Source organism: Tamandua tetradactyla, chromosome 16 (genome assembly GCF_023851605.1).
Source record: "Tamandua tetradactyla isolate mTamTet1 chromosome 16, mTamTet1.pri, whole genome shotgun sequence".
NCBI classification, from domain to species: domain Eukaryota; kingdom Metazoa; phylum Chordata; class Mammalia; order Pilosa; family Myrmecophagidae; genus Tamandua; species Tamandua tetradactyla.
Window position 1 is genome coordinate 27,076,434 of NC_135342.1, and position 25,582 is coordinate 27,102,015.

The 25,582-nt window shown below is 35.9% G+C and overlaps 1 long non-coding RNA gene across 3 annotated transcripts in view; it reads right to left on the reverse strand.

Moving 5' to 3' along the window:
- Positions 1 to 25,582, reverse strand: part of LOC143660099 (uncharacterized) — a 91,114-nt gene that overhangs the window by 46,268 nt on the left and 19,264 nt on the right. For all 3 annotated transcript variants that reach the window (XR_013163844.1, XR_013163845.1, XR_013163843.1), the window contains one exon: positions 25,176 to 25,229. This is a non-coding gene — a long non-coding RNA (uncharacterized LOC143660099). The remainder of the gene's footprint in view (positions 1 to 25,175; positions 25,230 to 25,582) is intronic.

The following is a 25,582-nucleotide window of genomic DNA, read 5'->3' on the forward strand; positions in this document are numbered from 1 at the left end:
TTCTTCTTTTAAAGGATTCCAATAAAGTAATCAAGACCCACCTGGAATGGGTGGAGACACATCTCCACCTAATCAAGTTTAATACCTATACTTTATTGAGTCACATCTCCATGGAGATAATCTAATTAAAGTTTCCAAGATACAATACTAAATATGATTAGAAGAAATGGCTGTCTTTACAAAATGGGATTAGGATTAAAACATGGCTTTTCTAGGGTACATAAATCCTTTTAAACCAGTACAATCTCTAAAGGTCTCTGGCTGTGTGAGCTCTAAAACTTTTTCCAAAATTATCCTTCTTAAAGAGCTCCAATAAGCAATCCCACCTTGAATAGTGAACACATTTTCATGGAAATACCCTAATCAAATTGGCATACCCATCACATCTCCAGGGAGACAAACTAATCAAAAGTTTCCACCATACAGTATTCAATCAGGATGAAAAGAAATGGCCTCCTGCACAAGAATGGGTCAGGAAAGAAGATATAGCTTTTGTGGGGTACATAATAGTTTCAAACCAGTACACTCCATACTCTGGACCTCCAAAACACATGTTCTTTCCATACATTTATCCCATCACAATATCATAAAAGCTTTAAACCATGTCAGTAACAACATAAAAACCATACAAAGTGAAAAACAGTACAAAATCTCACTGAAGTCAGTTACTGTCAGGGTGTGTTCTTAAGGGAAAAAAAAATTCTCCTCTGGCTCTGGACCTGTAAAACTCAGAATGAGTTATATGCTGCCAATATACAAAGGAGGACAGTCATAGGGTACATGTTTCCACTGCCATTGGGAGAAATCAAAAGGTAAACAGGAGTCACCCAGACCCAAACAATTCTGAAAATGTGCAGGGCAAACTACATTGGTTTCAAAGTCTGAGAGTTATTCATCCTTGAGGCTTTAGAAACCAGCAGTCCCACCCTTTCCAAGGGCTTAAGCAGTGGTCTTGCTTTCTCCAGATGCTGAGGTGAGGGCTGGAGACTGGGGCACATTGGAGGACTACCTTTCTTTCGAATCCACCCTCTCCAAGCTTTGAGGTAGCACCTGGGATCTCTGCCATCTTCAGGGCAAAAGTTGAATCCCTCCAGAAAAATGCAGTGGTAGCCAGGTTCCTTCTATTCCCTGGCTTAGATGCTCCACCCTCTCTGAGGCCTGGGGTGACAAAACTCTTCCTAAGCATGAAGGCCTGCACTCTGCCTTTGGAGTAAATTCACCCTCTCCAAGTACACGAGTGGGTCGGCTCTCCTGGCCTGAGGTTACTTGGTTTCAGTCCTTAGCTTCCATGGTTCAGTCTCTGAAGTCATTTTTGCTTCAATTTGTCCCTTTTCTGTTCCTTTTCGTCCAGACTGGCAATGGTTCCATTTACACAGATCCTGTAACATTCCTATTGGTTTTCTATGCAGGGATCATAACCATCAGACAATAGGCCTTTCCACAAATCCTTTCTGTATCACTCCATCTCCAATCCTCACTTGTTCTGTAATGGCTGGCTGCATCCATGTTTGGTTAAATCCTCACATGAGGCCTTATACACTAGACTGCCCCTTTTATTACTATATAGTGTACTTCTTTATCTCTTGTCAGTTTTATGAAGTTTATTTGACTGATACTAGTACAGCTCCCCTAACTCTTTTCTCATTCCTGTTTGCATGGACTATCTTTATCTAACTATTCTCTTTCATCCTATTTGTATCCTTGGGTGTAAAGTGAGTCTCTTGAAGACAGCACATAGATGGATCATGTTTTTATTATCCTTCTGCTTATCTATATATTTTGTTTCTTTTTTTGTCTGTGTATTTTTATTGGGAAGTTATATCTATTAACATTCAATTTTATTACTGTAAAGGTAGAACTTCTACTATTTGGTCCTTTGGATTTTATTTGCCATATCTTATTTTTTCCCTCTTTGTCCCCTTTTATTTACCTTTACTGATAGTTTTCACTTTTATGCTCTCCTCCAAGCCTCTCTTTCCTGTCTTTTCCTATCAGCCTGCAGTACTCCCATTAGTATTTCTCGTATAGTATTTCTCATAGAGCTGGCCTCTTATTAATATACACATGCACAGAAACACACACCCACAAACCAAACCACTACTTCTTGCTTAAGGCAAAACCTAGAATAGATAATAATAGTTGTTAATTAACACTGTAATACTCTCATTAATTTTAACAAGGGCTATACCTTAGCTAAATGTCAATAACGGGGATTAAATGGGTATGAAATTTTTTTCAAGAGATGTGAATGTTCTCATATTAATCGTGCTGGTGAGTGTCTAACTATGTAATTATACCAGAAGTCACTGATTATAAATTTAGAATGGATTGTATGGGATGTAAATAAAACTGATTTTTGAAAAAAGCACTAGAAAATTATGAGTGCTGGAGGGAATGTGGAGAAATACATATTTACTGTTGGTGATAATATAGAATGGTGTAGCCAGTCTGGAAAGCAGTTTGACAGTTCCTCAGGAAGCTAAGTATAAAATTGCCATATGATACAGCAATCCCATTACTAGGTATACATTCAGAAGAACTGAAACCAGGGACACTAATGGATATTTGGAGACCCATGTTCCTGGTGGCATTATTCACAATTGCCAATGGATGGTGGTGTCCCAGGTGTCCATTAACTGAGGAATCGATGGGCAAATAGTGATGTATACATATGATGGAAGACTGTGCAGCTATATGAAGGAAGTTGTGATGCATGCAACAATGTGGATAACACTGAGGTCATTATGTTGCATTATGTAACATCATAAATGTTTATGCTCCAACCAAGGAGCTCCAAAGTACATGAGACACACATCGACAAAATTGAAGGGAGCAACAGATGTTTCAACAATAATAGTAGGAGACTTCAATACACCACTCTCCTCTATAGATAGACTAACCAGACAGAAGATCAACAAGGAAATAGATAAGTTAAATAACTTGATAAATGGATTAGACCTTATATATATATGTCATTGCACCCCAAAGCATAAGGATATACATTCTTCTCTAGTGCTCATGGAACATTCTTCAGGATAGATCATAGGCTGGGGCACAAAACAGGTCTTTATAAATTTAATAACACTGAAATTATTCAAAGTACTTTCTATGATCCCACTGGGATGAAGCTGGATCTCAATAACCACCAAAGAATGAGAACATTCACAAATACATGGAGATTAAATAACACATTCTTAAACAACCAGTGGATCAAAGAAGAAATTATGAGAGAAATAAGGAGCTATCTGGAGATGAATGAAAATGCGAATACAACTTATCAGAACTTATGGGATGTGGCAAAGGCTGTTCTAAGAGGGAAATTTATTGCCCTAAATGCCTATATTAAAAAACAAGAAAGAGCAAAAATTGAGGAGGATTTTAACAGCACACCTGGAGGAACTTGAGAAAGAACTTGAGAAAGAACAGCAAACTAACCCCAAAGCAAATAGAAGAAGAGAAATAACAAAGACTAAAGCAGAGACAAATGAATGGGAGAACAAAAGAACAACAGAACCAATACAACCAAAAGTTGGTTCTTTGAGAAAATATCAGTAAAATTGATTTTCTAGCAAGACTGACAAAGAAAAAAAGAGAGAGGATGCAAATAAACAAACTCACAAATGAGAAGGAGTACATTACCACAGAGCCTGAAGAAATAAAAGAAATCATAAGAGGATACTATGAACAACTATACATCAACAAAGTAGACAACTTAAATGAAATGGACAAATTCCTGGAGATACACAAACAAGCTACACTGACCAGGAAAAAATAGAAAATCTCAACAAATCTCTATCACAAGTAAAGAGATTCAATCAGTCATCAAAAATCTTCCTACGAAAAAAGCTCAGGGCCAGATGGCTTCACAGAGGAATTTCATCAACATTCCAGGAAGAACTAACACCAATCCTACTCAAACTCTTCAAAAAAAATTGAGGAAAAAGGAACTCTACCTAACTCATTTTATGAAGCTAATATCATTTTAATACCAAAACTGAGTAAAGATGCTATAAGAAAGGAAAATTATAGGCGAATCTCCCTAATGAACTAGATGAAAAAATTCTCAATAAAAATATTAGCAAATCAAATCCAACAGCACATGAACAGAATTACACACTATGACCAAGTTGGATTTAAACTAGGAATGCAAGGATGATTCAATGCAAGAAATCAATTAATGTAAAACAGCGTATTAACAAATTGAATGGGAAAAATCACATGATCATCTCGATTGATGCTGAAAAAGAATTTGACAAAATTCAGCATCTTTTCCAGTAAAACACTCCAAAAGATAGGAATTAGCGACAACTACTTCAATATGATAAAGGGAATATATGAAAAAACAATAGCCAGCATTGTACTCAATGGAGAGAGACTGAAAGCCTTGCCCCTAGGATCAGGTACAAGACAAGGACGCCCACTGTCACTACTGTTATTGAACATTGTGCTAGAAATTCTAGCTAGAGCAATCAGGCAGGACAAAGAAATAAAAGGCATCCAAATTGGAAACGAAGATGTAAAACTCTCATTATTTGCAGATGATATGATATTATACTTGGAAGATCCTGAGAAATCTACAGCAAAGTTACTTGAGCTAATAAATAAATTCAGCAAGATGGTGGGATATAAAATTAATGTGCAAATATCAGTAATATTTCTACACACAAGCAATGACCTAGCTGAGGAGTCAGATAAGGAAAAAATTCCATTCAATATAGCAACTAAAAGAATCAAGTACTTAGGAATGAACTCAACTAGGGATGTAGAGGACTTGTACACAGAAAACTACATAACATTACTAAAGGAAATCAAAAGATATCTAAATAGGTGGAAAGACATTTCCTGCTCATGGATAGGAAGGCTAAATATAGTTAAGATGTCAATTCTCCCCAAACTGATCTAGAGATTCAACATAGTATCAATCAAAATTCCAACAACCTACTTTGAAGATTTGGAAAAGCTAATTACCAAACACATCTGCAAGAGAAAGAGACCCCGAATAGCTAAAAGCATTCTAAAAAAGAAGAACAAAGTGGGAGGATTAACACTCCCTGACTTTAAAATCTATTATAAAGCCACAGTGGGCAAAACAGCATGGTACTGGCACAAAGACAGAAGCACTGACCAATGGAATCGAATTGAGAGTGCAGAAATAGACCACCAAATCTGTGGTCAACTGATTTTTTTCTTTTTTTACATGGGCAGGCACCAGGAAACAAACCCAGATCTTTGACATCGCAGGCAAGACTTTTGCCTGCTGAACCACCATGGCCTGCCCAAGGCCAACTGATTTTTTTTTTTTATTAATTAACGGAAAAAAAAAAGAAATTAACCCAACATTTAGAAATCATACCATTCTACCTATGCAATCAGTAATTCTTAACATCATCACATAGTTGCATGATCATCGTTTCTTAGTACATTTGCATCGGTTTAGAAGAACTAGCGACACACCAGACAAAGATATAGAATGTTAATATAGAGAAAAGAAATAAAAGTAATAATAATAATAAAAAAACAAACAAACAAACAAACAAACAAAAAACAAAAACAAACAAACAAAACCTATAGCTCAGATGCAGCTTCATTCAGTGTTTTTTTTTTTGCTTTTTTATTAATTAAAAAAAATTAACAACAAAAAACAAAAACATTAACATATCATTCTATTCTACATATACACTCAGCAATTTTCAATATCATCACATAGTTGCATATTCATCATTTCTTACATTTGCATCGATTTAGAAAAAGGAATAAAAAGACAACAGAAAAAGAAATAAAAAGATAACAGAAAAAAAAAGATTATACATACCATACCCCTTACCCCTCGCTTTCATTTATCATTAGAATTTCAAACTAAATTTATTTTAACATTTGCTCCCCCTGTTATTTATTTTTATTCCATATGTTCTACTCATCTGTTGATATGGTAGATAAAAGGAGCATCACACACAGGGTTTTCACAATTACACAGTCACATTGTGACAGCTATATCATTGTTCAGTCATCATCAAGAAACATGGCTACTGGAACACAGCTCTACATTTTCAGGCAGTTCCCTCCAGCCTCTCCACTACATCTTTTTTTAAATTTTTTTTTAAATTTTTTTATTTTTTTATTAACGGAAAGAAAAAAAAGAAATTAACACAACATTTAGAAATCATACCATTCTACATATGCACTCAGTAATTCTTAACATCATCACATAGATGCATGATCATTGTTTCTTAGTACATTTGCATCGGTTTAGAGGAACTAGCAACACAACAAAAAAAGATATAAAATGTTAATATAAAGAAAAGAAATAAAAGTAGTAATAATAGTAAAAAACAACAACAACAAACCAACAAGCAAACAAAAACAAAAAAAACCCTATAGCTCAGATGCAGCTTCATTCAGTATTTTAACATGATTACTTTACAATTAGGTATTATTGTGCTGTCCATTTTTGAGTTTTTGTATCTAGTCCTGTTGTACAGTCTGTATCCCTTCAGCTTCAATTACCCATTGTCTTACCCTGTTTCTAACTCCTGCTGAACTCTGTTACCAATGACATATTTCAAGTTTATTCTCGAATGTCCGTTCACATCAGTGGGACCATACAGTATTTGTCCTTTAGTTTTTGGCTGGATTCACTCAGCATAATATTCTCTAGGTCCATCCATGTTATTACATGGTTCATAAGTTTATCTTGTCTTAAAGCTGCATAATATTACATCGTATGTATATACCACAGTTTGTTTAGCCACTCTTCTGTTGATGGAGATTTTGGCTGTTTCCATCTCTTTGCAATTGTAAATAACGCTGCTATAAACATTGGTGTGCAAATGTCCGTTTGTGTCTTTGCCCTTAAGTCCTTTGAGTAGATACCTAGCAATGGTATTGCTGGGTCGTATGGCAATTCTATATTCAGCTTTTTGAGGAACCACCAAACTGCCTTCCACAGTGGTTGCACCCTTTGACATTCCCACCAACAGTGGATAAGTGTGCCTCTTTCTCCACATCCTCTCCAGCACTTGTTATTTTCTGTTTTGTTGATAATGGCCATTCTGGTGGGTGTGAGATGATATCTCATTGTGGTTTTGATTTGCATTTCTCTAATGGCCAGGGACATTGAGCATCTCTTCATGTGCCTCTTGGCCATCCGTATTTCTTCTTCTGGTAGGTGTCTGTTTAAGTCTTTTTCCCATTTTGTAATTGGGTTGGCTGTCTTTTTGTTGTTGAGTTGAACAATCTCTTTATAAATTCTGGATACTAGACCTTTATCTGATATGTCGTTTCCAAATATTGTCTCCCATTGTGTAGGCTGTCTTTCTACTTTCTTGATGAAGTTCTTTGATGCACAAAAGTGTTTAATTTTGAGGAGCTCCCATTTATTTATTTCCTTCTTCAGTGTTCTTACTTTAGGTTTAAGGTCCATAAAACCACCTCCAGTTGTAAGATCCATAAGATATCTCCCAACATTTTCCTCTAACTGTTTTATGGTCTTAGACCTAATGTTTAGATCTTTGATCCATTTTGAGTTAACTTTTGTATAGGGTGTGAGACATGGGTCTTCTTTCATTCTTTTGCATATGGATATCCAGTTCTCTAGGCACCATTTATTGAAGAGACTGTTCTGTCTCAGGTGAGTTGGCTTGACTGCCTTATCAAAGATCAAATGTCCATAGATGAGAGGGTCTATATCTGAGCACTCTATTCGATTCCATTGGTCGATATATCTATCTTTATGCCAATACCATGCTGTTTTGACCACTGTGGCTTCATAATATGCCTTAAAGTCAGGCAGCGCGAGACCTCCAGCTTCGTTTTTTTTCCTCAAGATGTTTTTAGCAATTTGGGGCACCCTGCCCTTCCAGATAAATTTGCTTATTGGTTTTTCTATTTCTGAAAAATAAGTTGTTGGGATTTTGATTGGTATTGCATTGAATCTGTAAATCAATTTAGGTAGGATTGACATCTTAACTATATTTAGTCTTCCAATCCATGAACACGGTATGCCCTTCCATCTATTTAGGTCTTCTGTGATTTCTTTTAACAGTTTTTTGTAGTTTTTTTTATATAAGTTTTTTGTCTCTTTGGTTAAATTTATTCCTAGGTATTTTATTCTTTTAGTTGCGATTGTAAATGGGATTCGTTTCTTGATTTCCGCCTCAGCTTGTTCATTTCATTCAGTGTTTTAACATGATTACTTTACAATTAGGTATTATTGTGCTGTCTATTTTTGAGTTTTTGTATCTAGTCCTGTTGCACAGTCTGTATCTCTTCAGCTCCAATTTTGACAAGGCCCCCAAATCTTCTGAACTGGGAAAAAATAGTCTTTTCAATAATTGGACATGGAAGAACTGGATATCAATAGCCAAAAGAATGAAAGAGGACTCCTATCTTACACTGTACAAAAAATTAACTCAAAGTGGATCAAACACTTAAATATAAGAACCAGCACCATAAAGCTTCTAGAAGAAAATGTAGGGAAACATCTTCAAGACCTAGTAATAGAAGATAGCTTCATAAACTTTATACCCAAAGCATAAGCAACAAAAGAAAAAAATAGATAAATGGGAACTCCTCAAAATCAGATGTTTCAGCACTTGAAAAGATTGTCAAAAAGGTAGAGGCAGCCAACTCAATGGGAGAAAATATTTGGAAATCACATATCAGACAAAGGCTTGATTTCCTGTATATACAAAGGAATCATAGAACTCAACAACTAAAGAACAAAAAGCTCAACTATGAAATGGGCTCAAGATTTGAATAGGTATTCTTCTGAAGAGCAAATACAGATGGCTCAAAAACACATGAAGAGATGCTCATTTTCATTGGTTATAAAGGAAATGCAGATCAAGACTACAATGAGATACCTCCTCACACATATATTAAACAAACAGGAAACTATAAATGTTGGAGAGGATGTGGAGAAACTGGGAAACTTATGCACTGCTGGTGGGAAATTGGTGCAGCCACTATGGAAGACTGCTTGGTGGTTCCTTAGAAAACTAAATATCAAGTTACCTTATGACCCAGCAATGGCATTACTTGGTACATATCCAGAACTGAAAGCAATGACACAAATAGACATTTTCATACCGATGTTCATAGCAGCATTATTCACAACCACCAAAAGATGGAAACAAACCAAATGCCCATCAAGTGGATCAACAAAATGTGGTATATACATATGATGGAATATTACGCAGCAGTAAGACAAAGTGACATCCTGAAGCACATGACAAGATGGATGAGCCTTGAGGACATAATGCTCATGAATGAAGTTGGCCAGACACAGAAGGATAGCTACTGTATGATTTTACTTTTATGAGGAGCATAAAGGTATAATCAGAGGCTTATAATACAGAATATAGGGGACTTAGAGATACATAGAAGCTAGAGATGGGTGAACTGTTAGCTAATCAAGTTGAACTCCAATGTAAAGGAGAAGATAGGAGTGAAGGTGGTTCTGTAGTGGGTCTTTAAGTAATATTGCCATATTGAAGATTAACAAGATTGAAAGGGGTTGTATAGACCTCTGTGTCCCACTGATTAACACTAGAAATATGAACTAGTTCTCTTAAGAATTACTTCAAAGATATGATTCTTGTACTAAGAGTGTTTAAGTCCTGGGTATGGGGGAAAACTGCTGTTGGATACTATGAGCTATGTTCTAAAGGAAACCATCAGTACTATCACAGCAATAGCAGAGGTAAATAAGGGGTCAGGGACAAGAGTTAAGAGGAGGTTTAGATTTCTTATTTGGCGAGGATGTGTTTATTGGTTTTCTTTCTTTTTGGAACAATGAAATTATCTAAAATTGAGAATGTTGATGAACTCTGGACATTGATGCCTGATGAATGCATGTGGCTGAAGTGTGCGCTGACGGAGAAGTAGATTGGCGAACGATGGTGTATACTTATGAATGAAGGTTGTGTTGTTACAAAAAGAATAAAGTCGTAAGGAATGCAACAATGTGAATGAACATGTGGGACATTTGGTGAGACAAAATACAAACAAAGAAAACACTGGTATGGTCACCTTTAGAAAATGCTTATAAGAAAACAGGGACCTAGATTGGAAGCTTTTAAAGCAGACACATTAAGTTCATAGTAGTGATTATTATTTCTGGATTCTGAGAGGCTGTTTTATATATAACCTGATATTTAGAGATAAGAATGAAGAGGTTGGAATTAAAGTAATTCAGAACATAGGGGTAAGGAAGACAGTGCCTATATTTTAGAACCACACATACTCTTTGAGACAGATGGATGAAAGGTTTATTTGATCAAGGAACTGAAATTTTCTGTAGGGCATAATCTAATTCAACTTATCTGTGTAGCTCATTTAACAACTGAAACATGGGGAGCACAAAATAAGAAAGAGGTCCTTTAATCCTGTATAGATCATTGTAATGCCTGGATATATCCTAGGGTATATAAAGCAGATAATAAAAAAGTATTGGCAAAGTCCCGAGGGATGGGATAAAAATATGGAACTATTAAACCTTACCACCAGGGAATCCCCTGATACTTGTCAAACTTTAGGGACACCCATATCAATAGGCCATGCCCTCTATCAGGAGGCTTTCTCCTGTGAAGCTTATACAGGTAGCAGAGAAGCTTAGACTACCTATAGGCATGTCTAAGAGTTACTTCTGGAGGACCCCTTTTGTTGCTCAGATGTGGCCTCAAGCTCTCTAAGTTCAACTCTACAAGTAAAATAATTGCCCTTCCCCCTACATGGGACATGACATCTAGGGGTGAAAGTCTCCCTGGCAACTTGGGAGATGACTCTCAAGGATGAATCCAGACCTAGCACCGTGGGATCAACAATTCCATCCTGACCTAAAGGGGGAAAAGAAGTGTGATTAATAAAGTTTCAGTGGCAGAGAGAGTTCAAATAGAGTCGAGAGGCTACTTTGGAGGTTGCTCTTAACATAAGCTTCAGTTAGACCTTGCTATGTATCATAATCTGCCAACTCCCAACCAGAACTATTCCATCCAATCCTAAAGAATATCTAGGGCAATATATAAGATTCCACAAGGGTTCCATGCAGTAGAATAACCTTCCAGAAACCTACAAACTGCAGATAAGTCCCTGGTCCAGATAAGTCCTGAAACCTAGCCCAGCCTCTTCACAATATCAGATAGTTCCATCTCCCTACCCCATATTAATGACAGACCCTTCCAATATGAAAAATTTAGAATAGCCATAGTCCAAATACCCCTAAAGAGAGGGATGGAAAGATCAAAGGTAATGATGAGTTATTAGAGAAGATAGGATTTAACAAATGAATATGAATGCTGAATCATTAAATTGATATCTCTTTTAGTCTCCAATATTTTAGAGCAGCTAGAAATAGAAATGTAAAATTGTGAAATTATAACCCATGTCAAACTCTGAAATATGTTCTACAATTAACTGTGTGCTGTGCTTTGAAATTTATAGATTTTTTTTGTATGTATGCTATTTTTCACAAAAAAAAGAAGGAAAAGAGTCGACCTGATGATAAAAAATATTTTTTATCTAGCTTCCTATATTCTGGAGCAGCTAAAAGGAAAAATGCGAGGGGATTGTATGTTAGCCCATTACAAATTCTGGGATCTGTCCTGTAACCACTTGCAGAAGAGGGCTTTGAAAACTATTGCTTTTCTATTTCTTTGCTTTGCATATGTTATACTATACAACAAAAAAAGTTAAAAAAATATTGTAAGCAAATTTGCTCTCATTCAGACCTTGTGATTCCATTAATAAAGGGCAGGGAGGGTAGATTTAGCATAGTTCTTAAGGGCTCTAGGATTTTGAGAATGGTAAATGAGCAGTGGCTTCAACTTAAAATCACCACTGACATTAGCCTCTAACAAGAGAGTAGGCCTGTCCTTTGAAGCTCTGAAGCCAGGCAATGACTTATCCTCAAAGAATGCCCTAGATAGCAGCTTTTCCCAATAGATGCCTTTTTTGCCTATAGTGAAAATGTGTTATTAGTGGAGGCAGTTTCCTCAATTATAGTAGCTAGATCTTCTTGTTAACTCATAGCAGCTGCTACTTCAGCATTTGCTGCTTCACCTTGAGCTTTTATATTTCGAAGATGGCTTCCTTCCTTAAACCTCATGAACCAATCTCTGCTACCTTCAAACTTTTCTTTTGGAACTTCCTCACCTCTCTCAGCTTTCATGTAATTGAAGAGAGATACCGTCTTGCCCTGCATTAGGCTTTGGCTGAAGGGAATGTTGTGGCAGGTTTGATGATCTACCCAGACAACTGAAACACTCTCCATAGCAGCAATAAGGCTGTTTCATTTTCTTTTCATGCATATGTTCAAGGGAGTAGCACTTTTTAATTTTTTTCAAGAACTTTTCCTTGCATTTGCAACTTGGCCAAGTGTTCGGTGCAACAGGATTAGCTTTAGGCCTGTCTCTACTTTGGACATGCCTTCCTCCCTTACCTTAATCATTTCTAGCTTTTGTTTTAATGTGAATACCTTGAACACTTAGAAGACATTGCAAAGTTTTTAAGTGGCCTAAGTTCAATACTGCATCTCAAGTAATAGGGGGGGTCCTAGGTGAGGGAGAAGGAGAACATCTAGTCAGTGAAGCAAACAGAACACATAACATGTAATGATGAAGTTTGCCATCTTATGTGGGCATGGTTTTTGACTCCCCAAAACAATTACAGTAGTAACCTCAAAGATCACTGCTGACAGATCATCATTAAAAGGTATAATAATAATGAAAAAATTTGAACTATGGTGAATTTACTAAACTGCAACATAGAAACATAAAATGACCACATGCTGTTGCAAAAAAATGGTGCCAATAAATGCTGCTCAGTGCAGAGTTGCTATAAAACTTCAATTTTTAAAAAAATGCAATATCTGGAAAGCAAAGTGAAGCACAATAAAGAAAAGTATGCCTGAAAATAGATTCAATCAATAATCAAAAAAGCTTTCAATAAAGAAGAGTCTAAAAGGAGATGGCTTCCCTGTTAAATTCTACCAAATAATAGAAAAACTAAGAACAGTCTTTTTCAAGCTCTACCAAAAAATTGAAGAGGAGGGAGTATTCCTAATTATAATGTGTCAGCATTATCAGGATACCAATGCTAGTAAAAGCAACACAAGAATAGAAAATTACAGACTGATACCCCTTAATAAAAGGATCATCACATAACCAACTGGAATTTATCCCAGCAATGCAAGTGTGGTTCAACAGAAGAAAATCAATCAATGTAATTACCACAATAATAGAACAAAGGGAAAGGCCACATCCTTATGACAACTGATGACCATGCAGAAAACATAGTTGACAAATCCAACACACTTTCATGATAAAAAACACTCAGAAAACTAGATCTAGCTGAGAACTTCTTCACATGATAAGACAATGATGAAAAACCCTTAGCTAACATCACATTCAATGGGGAAAGAACTGAAAGCTTCGTTCCTAAATAAGAAACAAAGCAAGGATGTCTGCTTTCACCACTGCTATTCAAATGCAGTGGAAGTTCTAGGCAAAGTACTTAGGCAAGAGCAAGAAATAAAAGGGATTCAAATTGGAACAGAAGAAGTAAAACTATCTCAACTTACAGATGTTCCCTAATTAGAGGAAATCCCAAAGAACCCATAACAAAACTACAAGAGCTTATCAACAATGTAATATGATAGAAGATGACCAAGCAGAAATCAAATACCAGCAATGGACAATCTGAAAAGGAAATCAAGAATAAAATTCCATGTACAATGGCATATAAAAGAATAAAACATAGAAGAATAAATCTGTACAGGCAGGGCAACATCTTACACAATAAGAATTAAAAAAAAAATTGTGAAAGAAATTTAAGAAGATCTAACTAAATTGGAAAGACAGTCTCTTTTCAGGGATTCAAAGACCTAATACTGTAAAGATGTCAATATGACTCAAAGCAATCTACTGATTCAGCACAGTCATGATCAAAATTCCAGCAGCTTATTAGCAGAAACACAAAAGTCAATCCTCAAATTCATATAAAATGGCAAGAGGCACCAAAGAGGCCTCCTTGAAAAAAAATTAAAAATCAAAGTTTAAGTTCTTCCTGATATCAAAACATACAACAAATCTTTAATAATGAAAACAGTATAGTATTACCATAAGGATAGATATATAGACCAATGGAATGTAACTGGCAATCTAGAATAAATTCTTACTTCTATGGCCAACTCATTTCAACGGATCTACTCAATGGGGTAAGAATGGTCTTGCCAACAAATGGTGCTGAGAAAACTATATCTACATGTAAATGAATGAAATTGGATCTCTACCTAACACCATTCCCCCAAATTACTATAAATTGTGTCAATAACCTAAATATAAGAGCTAAAAGCATAAAAATCCCATAAGAAAACATAGGGATAAACCTCATAGTATTGGATTTGGCAATGCAATCTTAAACATGACAGAAAGCATGAGCAACCAAAGAAAAAAATAGGTAAATTCTGCTTCATCAAATTAAAAACTTTCAGGCATCAAAGAACATTATCAAGAAAGTGAAAATGAAACCTATAGAATGGGACAAAACAGTTGCAAATCACATACCTCATAAGGGCCTAGTGTCCAGAATATATTAGAAAATCCTACAACTCAAAGAAAAAAACCAAACAAATCAATTAAAATATGGGTAAAGGACTTGAAAAGACATTTCTCCACAGAATAAATACAAATGGCCAATAAGTATATGTAAAGTGTTCAGCATCATTAGCCATTAGGGCAATGTAAATGAAAGCTGCTACTTCATACCAACGAGGATGGCTACTATTTAAAAAGCAAGAAATAAGTGGTGGAGAACATGTGGAGAAATAGGAATACTCATTCATTGTTGGTGAATGTAAAATGGTACAACCCACTCTGGAAAACAATTTGGTGGTTCCACAGTAAGTTAAATACAGACTGGTCATATGACCCAGCAATCCCACTTCTAGATAAATACCCCAAAGACTTGAAAACAGGTTCTCAAACAGATAATCACATTCCAATGTACACGGCAGCATTATTCACAGTAACCAAAAAGTGGAAACAAGTATCCATCAAGGATGAATGGATAAACAAAATATGGTATATATACACACACAATATAATTCAGCCATAAAAAGGAATGAAATCCTGATATATGCTGCACCATTAATAAGTTGTGAAACATTATACTAAGTGAAATAATCACAGGACAAACGTATGATTCCACTTATTTGAAATATCTAGAATAAACAAATTCATAGAGTCAAAATAGATTAGAGGTTGACAGGAGTTGGCAATAGGGAAAATGGGGACTTATTGCTTAATGTGGCAGAGTTTCCCTTGACAGTGATAAAAAAGTTTTGGTAATGGGTAGTGCTAATGGTAGCACAACACTGTAAAGTAATGCCACATAACTGTTCACTTAAAAATGGTTAAAATGGCAAATTTCATGTTTTATATATGCTACCACAATTTAAAAAAAACAGTAAATAATGTAGAAAGACAACAGAACATAGCATTCAAGAAAAGGGCAGTGTAAAAAAGGATTAAAGAAGTGAAATCATTGCACACTGCACCCCCCCACCCCCACCCCCCATGTGGGACATGATATCCGGGGGTGAAAATCTCCCTGGCAGTGTGGGAGATAAATTTCAGGGATGAGCCTAGCCCTGGCACCACGGGATCAACAATATTATCCTGACCAAATGTGGGAAAAGAAATGTAACAAATAAGGTATCAGTGACTGAGAGAGTTCAAACAGAGTCTAGAGGTTACTCTGGAGGTCACTCTTATGTAAGCTTCAATTAGACACTGCCACCTATCATAGCCTGCTGTGCTGATTTGAAAGGATTATGCACCCAAGGAAACCCACATTTTAATCCAGATCCAATTTTATAGAAACAACCATTTCTTTTAATCCCTATTCAATAATGTGGGTTAGAATCTTTTGATTAGATTATCTCCACAGAGACTGACACGTCCAATTATGGGTATTAACTTTTTGATAAGATGGAGATGTAACTCCACCCATTCCAGATGGGTCTTGATTAGTTTACTGGAATCCTTTTTTTATACTCATTTTATTTTATTTATTTATTTATTTATTTACATGGGCAGGCACCGGGAAGTGAACCCGGGACCTCTGGCATGGCAGGCAAGCATTCTTGCCTGCTGAACCACCGTGGCGCGCCTTACTGGAATCCTTTAAAAGAGGAAGCATTTTGGAGAAAGCTTGAGAATGAGAGAGCCATGAGAGGAGAGAGCCACAAGAACCATGAGAGCCTACGCCGCCAGAGACCTTTGGAGATGGAGAAGGAAATCGCCCCTGGGGGAGCTTCATGAAACAAGATGCCTGGAGAGAAAGCTAGCAGACATTGCCATGTTCACCATGTGCCTTTCCAGTTGAGGGTGAAACCCTGAATATCATCAGCCTTCTTGAACCAAGGTATCTTTCCCTGGATGCCTTAGATTGGAATTTCTATAGCCATGCTTTAATTTGGACAATTTTAACAGATTTAGAACTGTAAACTTGCAACATACTAAATTTCCCTTTTAAAGAGCCATTCCATTTCTGGTATATCACATTCTGGCAGCTACCAAGCAAAACAATTGCCAGACCCCAGCCAAAATGATTCCTGCCAATCCTAAAGAACACCTAAGGCATTATATAAGATCTACAAAGGTTCCATGTACTACAGTAACTTTCCAGAAACCTACAACCTCCAGAAGGGTTCTTGGACCAGATAAGTTCTGAAATGCAGGGGGCCAGCCTCTCCAGAACATCTAACTGGCTCCATCCACCTATCCCATATTATCAACAGCCCCTTCTAACATGAAAAAGTTAGAATGGGCACAGCCAAAATACCTTAAGGAGTAGGAGAAAGATCAAAAGTGATAGTGGAATTATACAGAGAAGGTAGGGTTTAACAAATGAGTATGATTGCTGAATCATTATATTGATACTTCTTTTACTCACCAGCATTTTAGGGCAGCTAGAAGTAAAAACCTAAAATTATGGATTGTACCCCATGCCAAATTCTGAAATCTGGTGTACAACTAATTGTTGCAATGTGCTTTGAAATTTATCGCTTTTTTGGTATATGTTATTTTTCACAGAAAAGAAAAAAAAAGTCAACTGTGATGATAAATGCATACAAAAAAAGAAGCAATAAAGAAAAGAAAATTAAAAGATAGTTTCATAAAATAGACATTCAGACCAAGGACATTTTGATAACCAATTTTCTTGCTCTAACTTACTAGGGAACAGAATGTCTGCTTCTTCGGCCAATTTGGATTTGGTAGATAAATGAAGAGGCTTGGACTTGGGAAAAAGTGAGAAGGGAACCCTGGCTCTCCCTCTTTCTAATGGGATGCCTTGGGCAATTAGTAAACTCTCTAAGCCTTAGTTTCCACATCTGGAAAAGGGTGATAACAGGCATCCCTTCATAGGTATATTGAAAGAATAACATGAGCAAGCAAAGGCACATAAAGCACTTAGCTCAGTGGCTGCTGCAAAGTAAGTACAAGAGTATTGCCTATTATTATTAGCTTGAGAATTTTAACAACACTCAGAATAATTCACTTTGAGATTCTTGAGAAAGAGTAAAAAAAAAAAAAGACAATAAGAAATTGCTTTCAGGAATTAAAAATGTGACAAGTGAACAAAAAGTTCAAAAGTACTTCAGAAAAGAAGGATAAGAAATTTCTCAGGAAGTACAATTAAAATAGAAGCTGATGTGAAATAAAATGGAATTATGCTTTTCTTCAAAAGCATAAGATTCAGTGGTTGAACAGGTCAATTTTACTACAAGCGTAAGAAACAAGATTACCCCATTCTCATTTAAATTGTCCTAGGGAGTGGATCAAGAAACTAAAGAACAAGGGTCAAGTCCTGCTGCCATTTGTTTTCTCACAAAAGTTTTATTGGAATAGAGCCACAATCATGAGTTTACATGCTGTCTATGGCTATTTTCACAATAGCAGTGATGAACAGCCAACAAAGCCTCAAATATTAACTACCTGATCCTTTAGAAGGAACATTTGATGACTTCTGTAATGAAGCATACAAAAAGAGACTTCCAAAATATTTCTATGAAAAAATCATAATAATAACAAAACTTGACAAGGAATTCAAGGACCTATAAGAAAAAGACAGGTATCCTTATATATAATGTGGCCAAAATCTAAATTAAAAGCTTGGCAAAAATAATCCAGCTGAATATCAGAAGAATTATTAAAAGAGAACTATGTGCAGCTACAAAAAGGAAGGATGTTGAGAAGCACACAACGAAATGAATAAACCTTGGGAACAATGTGTTATGTAAAATTTGCAGAAACAATAGAACAAGTATGCTAAGGTCTCTTTCAGAAAAACTTATAAGAAAACTGGAACCTAGATTATAAACTGTTATAGCAGTCCCACTTAGTCATAAGTGTACTTCTAGATTCTGAGACACTGACCTATATGTGTTATTAGCTGGCATTTCCCTGGAACTTTTGAGTAACTTTGTGACATATAAGAGCCAGAAATGGAGTGCTGTAGCCCTGAAAGTTAGCACAACTATATACAGTAACAGTTAGTGTAACCAGTAACAGTTAATGTAACTAAAAGAGATCAGGCCTCTATTAGAGATAAAAATGGCTGGGACTAAGGTAAATCAGAGTTCAGGGTAAATGACAATATTGTATGTATTCTAGATCTTCACCTACTGTATGAGATCAAAGGCAGAGAGGTTTATCATGTCTAAAACCTAAATTTTCTGTAGCATACAATCTAAATCAACCTGTCTGGATAGCTCATTTAAATAACCCAAAGTCCAGTTGTCCAGAATGGGAACAAGGCCTTGTAATTCTGTATGGCTTAATGTAATACCAAGATACATCTCAGCCTATGGTGGGCTGAAAATTTAAAACTATTGGTACAGTCCCTTCTGGGTCTGAAGGACTATGAAGACATGGAACTATTAAACTTTCCTATCTGGGAAACCCCACATACTCTCTCAACCATTGCTGATTCACAAGAAAATAGGCCAAACCCTGGATTTTGAAGCTTGCTCTTATGAAATTTATTTCTGTAGTGAAGCTAAGCTACCTATAAAGAAGCTTAAGATTTGCTTCCAGGAAACCTCTTTTGTTGCTCAGAGGACTCTCTCTCTCTCCAAACCCAACTCTGCAAGGAAAATCAGTATCCTCCCTTCTATGTGGGAAAGGACATTCAGGGGTAAAAATCTCCCTGACAACATGGGGCTTGACTCCAAATGGATGAATCTGTCCCCAGCATGTAGATGGACAATGCCTTCCTGACCAAAAGAGGGGGAAATAAGTGTAATAAAATAAAGTTTCAGTGGCTAAGAGAGATCAAATAGAGTCAGAGGCTATTCTGGAGGCCACTCTTAGGCAATCTTCAGGGAGATAGTGCTAATTGCCATAGTTGATGAAACCCCAACCAATGTCATTCCTGTTAATTCTTAAGAACATCTAGGACTGGAACTGAGACTCTGTAAAAGTTTCATGCATTATGAATGCTTTCAATGCTTTCCTGGAACTTATAATTTCCAAAGGGTTCCTAGGCCAGATAAATCCTGAAACCTAGAGGGACTAGCCTCTCCAAGATTATCATCTAATTATATCCTGTACCCTTTAGTGTCAACACCCCTTCTCCCAATGAAAAAGTCAGAACTGGCATTGCCTAAAGATCCTTATAGGCTGAAAGAAGGATCAGAGGAAAAAGAGCAGTTAGAGAAAACAGGACTTAACAAATATGACTGCTGAATGACTAAATTGAAATTTCTTCTAACATCCAGTGTTTTGGAGCAGCTAGAAGGAAAAATCTGAAACAGTAGAATAGTAAGCCATAATGAACTTTGAAATCTGGTCTGTAACTACTTGCTGAAGTGTACTTTGAAAATTAATGCTTTTTCTTTCTTTCCTTTGTATATTTGTTATATTTCACAATAAAAAGTGTTTAAAAAAAGAGAGAGAACACCATGAAGAATTCCTAGTAGAACTGCAAGGATGGTGCAACAATATTCATAACCTCCACACAACAATTTACTTAAAAAGTTAGGGAGAAATTAAAGGTATAAATAAATGGAGAGAGGTATCATGTTCATGAATAATATGGTAAAAATACCCACTGTACTTAAACTTATTTATTGATTTAATGCAATGCTACTTTACTTCTCAGAGGTTTTATTGTTGACCAGACAAACTGATTCTAAAATTTATATAGAAATGTCAAAACAACTTTGAAGATGGAAAAAAAAGTGGAAGGCCTCGCTCTAGTAGGTATGAACACTTATTAAATCTGTTTGCTACAGGCACAAAGTAGACAAATAGAATGAAAATAAATTGATCACTTAGAAATAGATTCATACATATATGGGTGATTCATGACAAAGGTGACATAGCAAAGCAACAGGGAAAGAACAATTTCTTCAATAAATTTGTTATCACCTGTATATTTTTATGGAGATAGGTGATACTTGATACGCAAATCATATATAAAACCATATATAAAAATCAGTTCCATGTAGACTATAAAAATTTTAAAGAGAAAACAATAAACTTGAACATATTAGAGAATATGTTCTTGATCTTGGGTTAGTAAAACAATTTTTTAAATGGGATACACACAGCACTAACATTAAAAGATGTCAAAAATTGACTACATTAAACTTAAAAACATCTGTTCATCATAAACTACCATTAGGAGATGAAGAAAGCAAGCTGTCTAGCTGAAGAAAATTCAAGCCATAAAAGACTCTTATCCAGAAAAGGAAAAAGTTCATTTATAAATCAATAAAAGAAAAACAGGTAATTCAGTAGGAAAATGGCCAAGAGCCTTGGATGCCAAAGAGTAAAATGGGAAATTCATGTGTAATAAACATATGAAAAAGTATTCTATCTCACTGGTAATCAGGAGAATGCAAATTAAAACCACAATGAGGTAAGACTATACCTTTACCAGAATGGTTCAAATAAAAAGACCAATAATGGCAAACACTAGTATCTGTTTAAGAACACTTCACTTCTGATTGAATATAAATGGAAATAAATACTTTAGAAAATGGTCTAGTATTATCTACTAAGGCTGAAGATATTCATAACCCATTATGGCATAATTCCACTCCTATGTTTATAACGAACAAACATGCATGCATATATGCATCAGGAGATATATATGAGTGTTTATAGCAACATGACTTACAACCATTAAAAGCTGGAAACAAGTCAAATTTCCATCAATAATAGTTATAAGAGTGTTTATAGCAGCATGATTTATAACAGCAAAAAATGGGAAACACATCAAATTTCCAACAATAATAATAGAATGGATCAATAAATTGTGGTACAATCATGCAATGGAAGACTAAGCCACAATAAAAATAAATGAATAAAAATTACATATAGACAGCAAGGGAAGAATCATGCAATCATAATACTGAACAAATGGGACTCAAGCATAAAAAGTACATAAACTATGACTCTATTTATATAGAATTAAAAAGAAACTAAATATTATCTTTAGGAATGAACACTTAGGTTATAAGACTATGAACAAATAAGGATCATGATCGTCATAATTGAGGGATCAGGGAAATGCTCTGGCTAATTTCTTAGCCAGGAGAATGATTACATTGATATTTACTTAATGCTATTTTGTCAAGATATACATTTATGCTTTATGCAGTTTTGATGTGTGTTCTATTTCACAAAACAAATGGTTATTAAAAAACAAAAAAACCCAGTTTGTTTAATAAAAAAAAAAAACCTGGAGTTGGGTTAGCAGAATGGCAGCAATATTTATAACAACATTATGATGTAACTGAGAAATGAAGATTTAAGGGATGACTATTATTGCTGAATCATTGCATAGATATCCCTTTCTGCTTTCTGGTATACTGAAGGAGACAGAGGGAAAGATCTGAAATCTCTAAATTATAATCCAGCTGCCTTGATATCTGATAATGATTGTACACCTTTATCTTCTGCCCTGTGATTGTAAAATCTTGTGACTAACCTTCATTTGTACTCATTTATCCAGTTTTTTTTTTTTTTTTTTTTTTTTACTTTAGAGTCTTGTAATCAGTAAAGACAGACCCTAATGTTTATTTAAAAAAATTTTTTTTCATTTTGTGGCATGGGCAGGCACCAGCCCCTAATGTTTATTAATGAAAGGTCTTGGGTCAGCCAAGAACTAACCCACCCAAAGTCCAAAGTTGTCCTGATAATCAAAACTGGATCTAACCAAAATGGGCCCACCTGACATGTGCAGTATCTTAAACTTTAATCTACAAGTCACCTATACCTCATTCCACTATTTTCTTATATATAGTCTGTGACTAAGCATGTAATCAATCTGTGCATGCTCAATAATTAGATCACCTCTAATTACATCACCTGGAACCACTGTGCTCATTACCTTAAACCCTGACCATCCTTTTCTCTAATAAAACTATCAGAATTACTGCTGTTTGAGGAGACAGATTTTGGGCTGTTAGGCCATCTGCTCTCCTACTATGTACCTAGCAATAAAAATCTCTTTCTCTCTTTGAAACCCTGGTGTTATTGAGCCTGTTGGGCAAAAGAATCCATGGGCTTTGTCTGGTAAAACTAGCATGTAGAAGAGTTTAAGTATGCTGATAGCCAATGAAAGGACAATGAGGGATATGCCTATGGCTTTAATTCTGACACACTGTACAATGGATGAAAAGAGATAAAGAATGAAATGAAAAATGAACCTGAGTAAAAATTTGGCTGGTCTTCCCTGTTCTTGGTGAGATAATCTCTATATCCCTCAAAAGGAGTGTTTTTTTGTTAATCATGGTGATTAACCATACCTAATAGTTTAAATGCTAAGAAAATGACAGGGTATTTGTAGTCTTAGGGTGGGGGATGGCCACATCAGAAAGACTAGTTAAGTGATTTGAAGGTTGGGATATTGAGCTGTGTAATGTCAGCCTGACCTCTCTGAACTCTAGAAAGGAAGTGGGTCTGGACACAGAGTTCAATCACGTGGGTACTGTACTCTGTTAGCATGCCTATGTAATAAAATCACACATAAAATCAGGATACTCAAAGTCTGAGATTCCAGAATTGAAAAAATAACTTTGTTATGTTGGGAAAGTGAAAGGCTCTGAGTTCATGTGAGGACGCCATGAAAGTTTGTGTTTGAGGTCCACCCTGCAGTCCTTGCTCTATATATTTCTCCTCTTAATATGTATCATTTTATTATAATAAAGCTTTAGTTGTAAATACTGTGCTTTCAGTAAATTCAATGACTTGCTTTAGTGAATTGTTGCACCTGAAGGGGAGGTAGGACCCTCCAAACTTCTAGCCAGTTGATACAGAAGTACCAGCGGTCTGTGCCCCTTAACTTGCAAATGGCACATAAAGGGTACTCTTGTAGAGAACTGCCCTAAACCTGTGGAGTCTTGCCTAACTCTGGGCATTTAGAGTCAGAATAGAACTGAATTGAATTGAGATACTGCAGTATTTACAGAAGCAAAAGAAGTCATTAAAGTTTTCAAATTCTATATAGAACTTAAATGTCAAACAGAGATTTTGAAAAATAATAGTTTTCTATCAGGTTGTTATAATTTTCCAGCATCACATCCCTGTACAAATTCCTTTGAGCAGGTTTCAGTTGTTGCCATTCCTCCTCAGTAAAGTCAACAGCCACATCCTTAAATGTAATTGTGTACCGTAACAACATATTTCTAATCAATTTAAGAGTGGTATATTTAAGGGTGATATCTTCTGAAAGCATGCAGAGGTCAAAGTTCATAAAAAGCTATATAATAAGTACCTAATGTTTAACTAGTTTTCTTTTATACTCTAAGAGATAATGTCATAATATATTCACTAAGTATCTGTGTTTATTGCTTCAGACAACTTACATGTTCATCAAACATTGTGTATGAAAGAGAAAATCTTATAATGGGAAATGATAGAGTAACACAGATGGCTACAGGAGTCACTGGCCAAAAGTATATGACAAATGGTATTGGAGGCAGAAGGAAATGAGAAGGAAATAAAGAACCAGAGTTTGGGCATGTAAAATTCAAGGTTTGCAAAACGGGGTAAAGATATCCAATAGACTCTTGAATATGTTCACTGGATGCTCAATAGGGACTAGGATGGAAATGAGCAATTAATAATCATTCATGTATAACTAGTAGCTGAAGCCACTGTAGTGGGATTTGCTAATTCATGAAGCTAGCAAAATGGAATGAGAAAGGAGGCTGACAATAGAATTCTAGGGAGAAACACCACTTAAGAAATAGGCAAAGAAAAAGTATTCACTAATGGGAAATTATTTTTAAGTGGTCAGAGGATTTTAATGAAAAGGACAAAATATCAGATTTCTAAAAAAAGTATGTCATGAAGAACAAATTTGAACTTTCCCTCTCATAAAACAAATGAAGAAAGAAATCAAAACACTAAATTCCAAAAGGATGTAGAAATAAGAAAAAAATGCACAATTTTCTCCTTTCTTTGAAAGGAGGAACACCTCATTTTCTGAGACTAGAGTAAAGATGGTGTGGAGAGCTATGGATGACCACTTCAAAACGCTGCCAAAGCATTTTATTTTATTTTATTTTATTTTTTGCATGGGCAGGCACCGGGAAACAAACCCAGGTCTCCAGAATGGCAGGTGAGAACTCTGCCTGCTGAGCCACTGTGGCCCACCCCAAAGCATTTTATTCTGATGCTCATGAAGATCTTTTGTTTTCCTCTCTCTGAGCCCATACAGCTCAGAGAGAATTAGCCATGGAAGTTTGGAGCAAGCAGAGGGAAAAGCCCTGGAGATGCTAAGAATGGACCTACAGAAGCTCAGAGAGGAGGCCACTGGAACCAGGAGCTGAAAGCAATAAAATCCAGGAGTGAAGGACCAGTAGACAAGGGCCATGTGCCCTGCTATCTGATAGAGGAACCCTGGATGCCAGCAGCGTTTCTTCAGAGAAGGTATCTTCTTCTTGATGCCTTAATTTGGACATTTTCACAGTCTTTGAATTATAAATTTGTAACCTAATAAATCCCCATTGTTCAAAATCAGTTCATTTCTGGTTTATTGCATTTTGGCAGCTTTAGCAAAAAGAAACAGGTTTTCATTTTATTGTTGGGATTATTGTAATCTACTTTATCCATACTACAAAATAAGGTAATAAAATAAATACATCATATAAAACTTACATGGGACTTGATCACTTCTCCTTCCTGGGAGGACAGAGTATTGAGATGGCTAACCTGGGGGATGGGTTAAAAAGAAAAATACAAACCACAACTTTGAGTAACCAGTTGCTTAGCAGCTCTAGACAAGCCAGGGAGATAAAAGTCAACCTTCTGGTGGGGGAAAAAATCTTAAGATCCATGAAAAGGACACTATTTGGAGGCACTGATATATATACAAACATGAGTGACAAGTATAAGAAAATCCTATGGGGCATCAATGTAGATTGCATAGATTAAGGAAATTTCCCCCCAAAACCATTTGGGAGTAAATTCCTGAGCCAATGCCACATACCCTTGAATATGCTAATGTGCATTTCCCACAAACAAGGACATGTCCTTACATAACCACAAGACAATTACCAAGATCA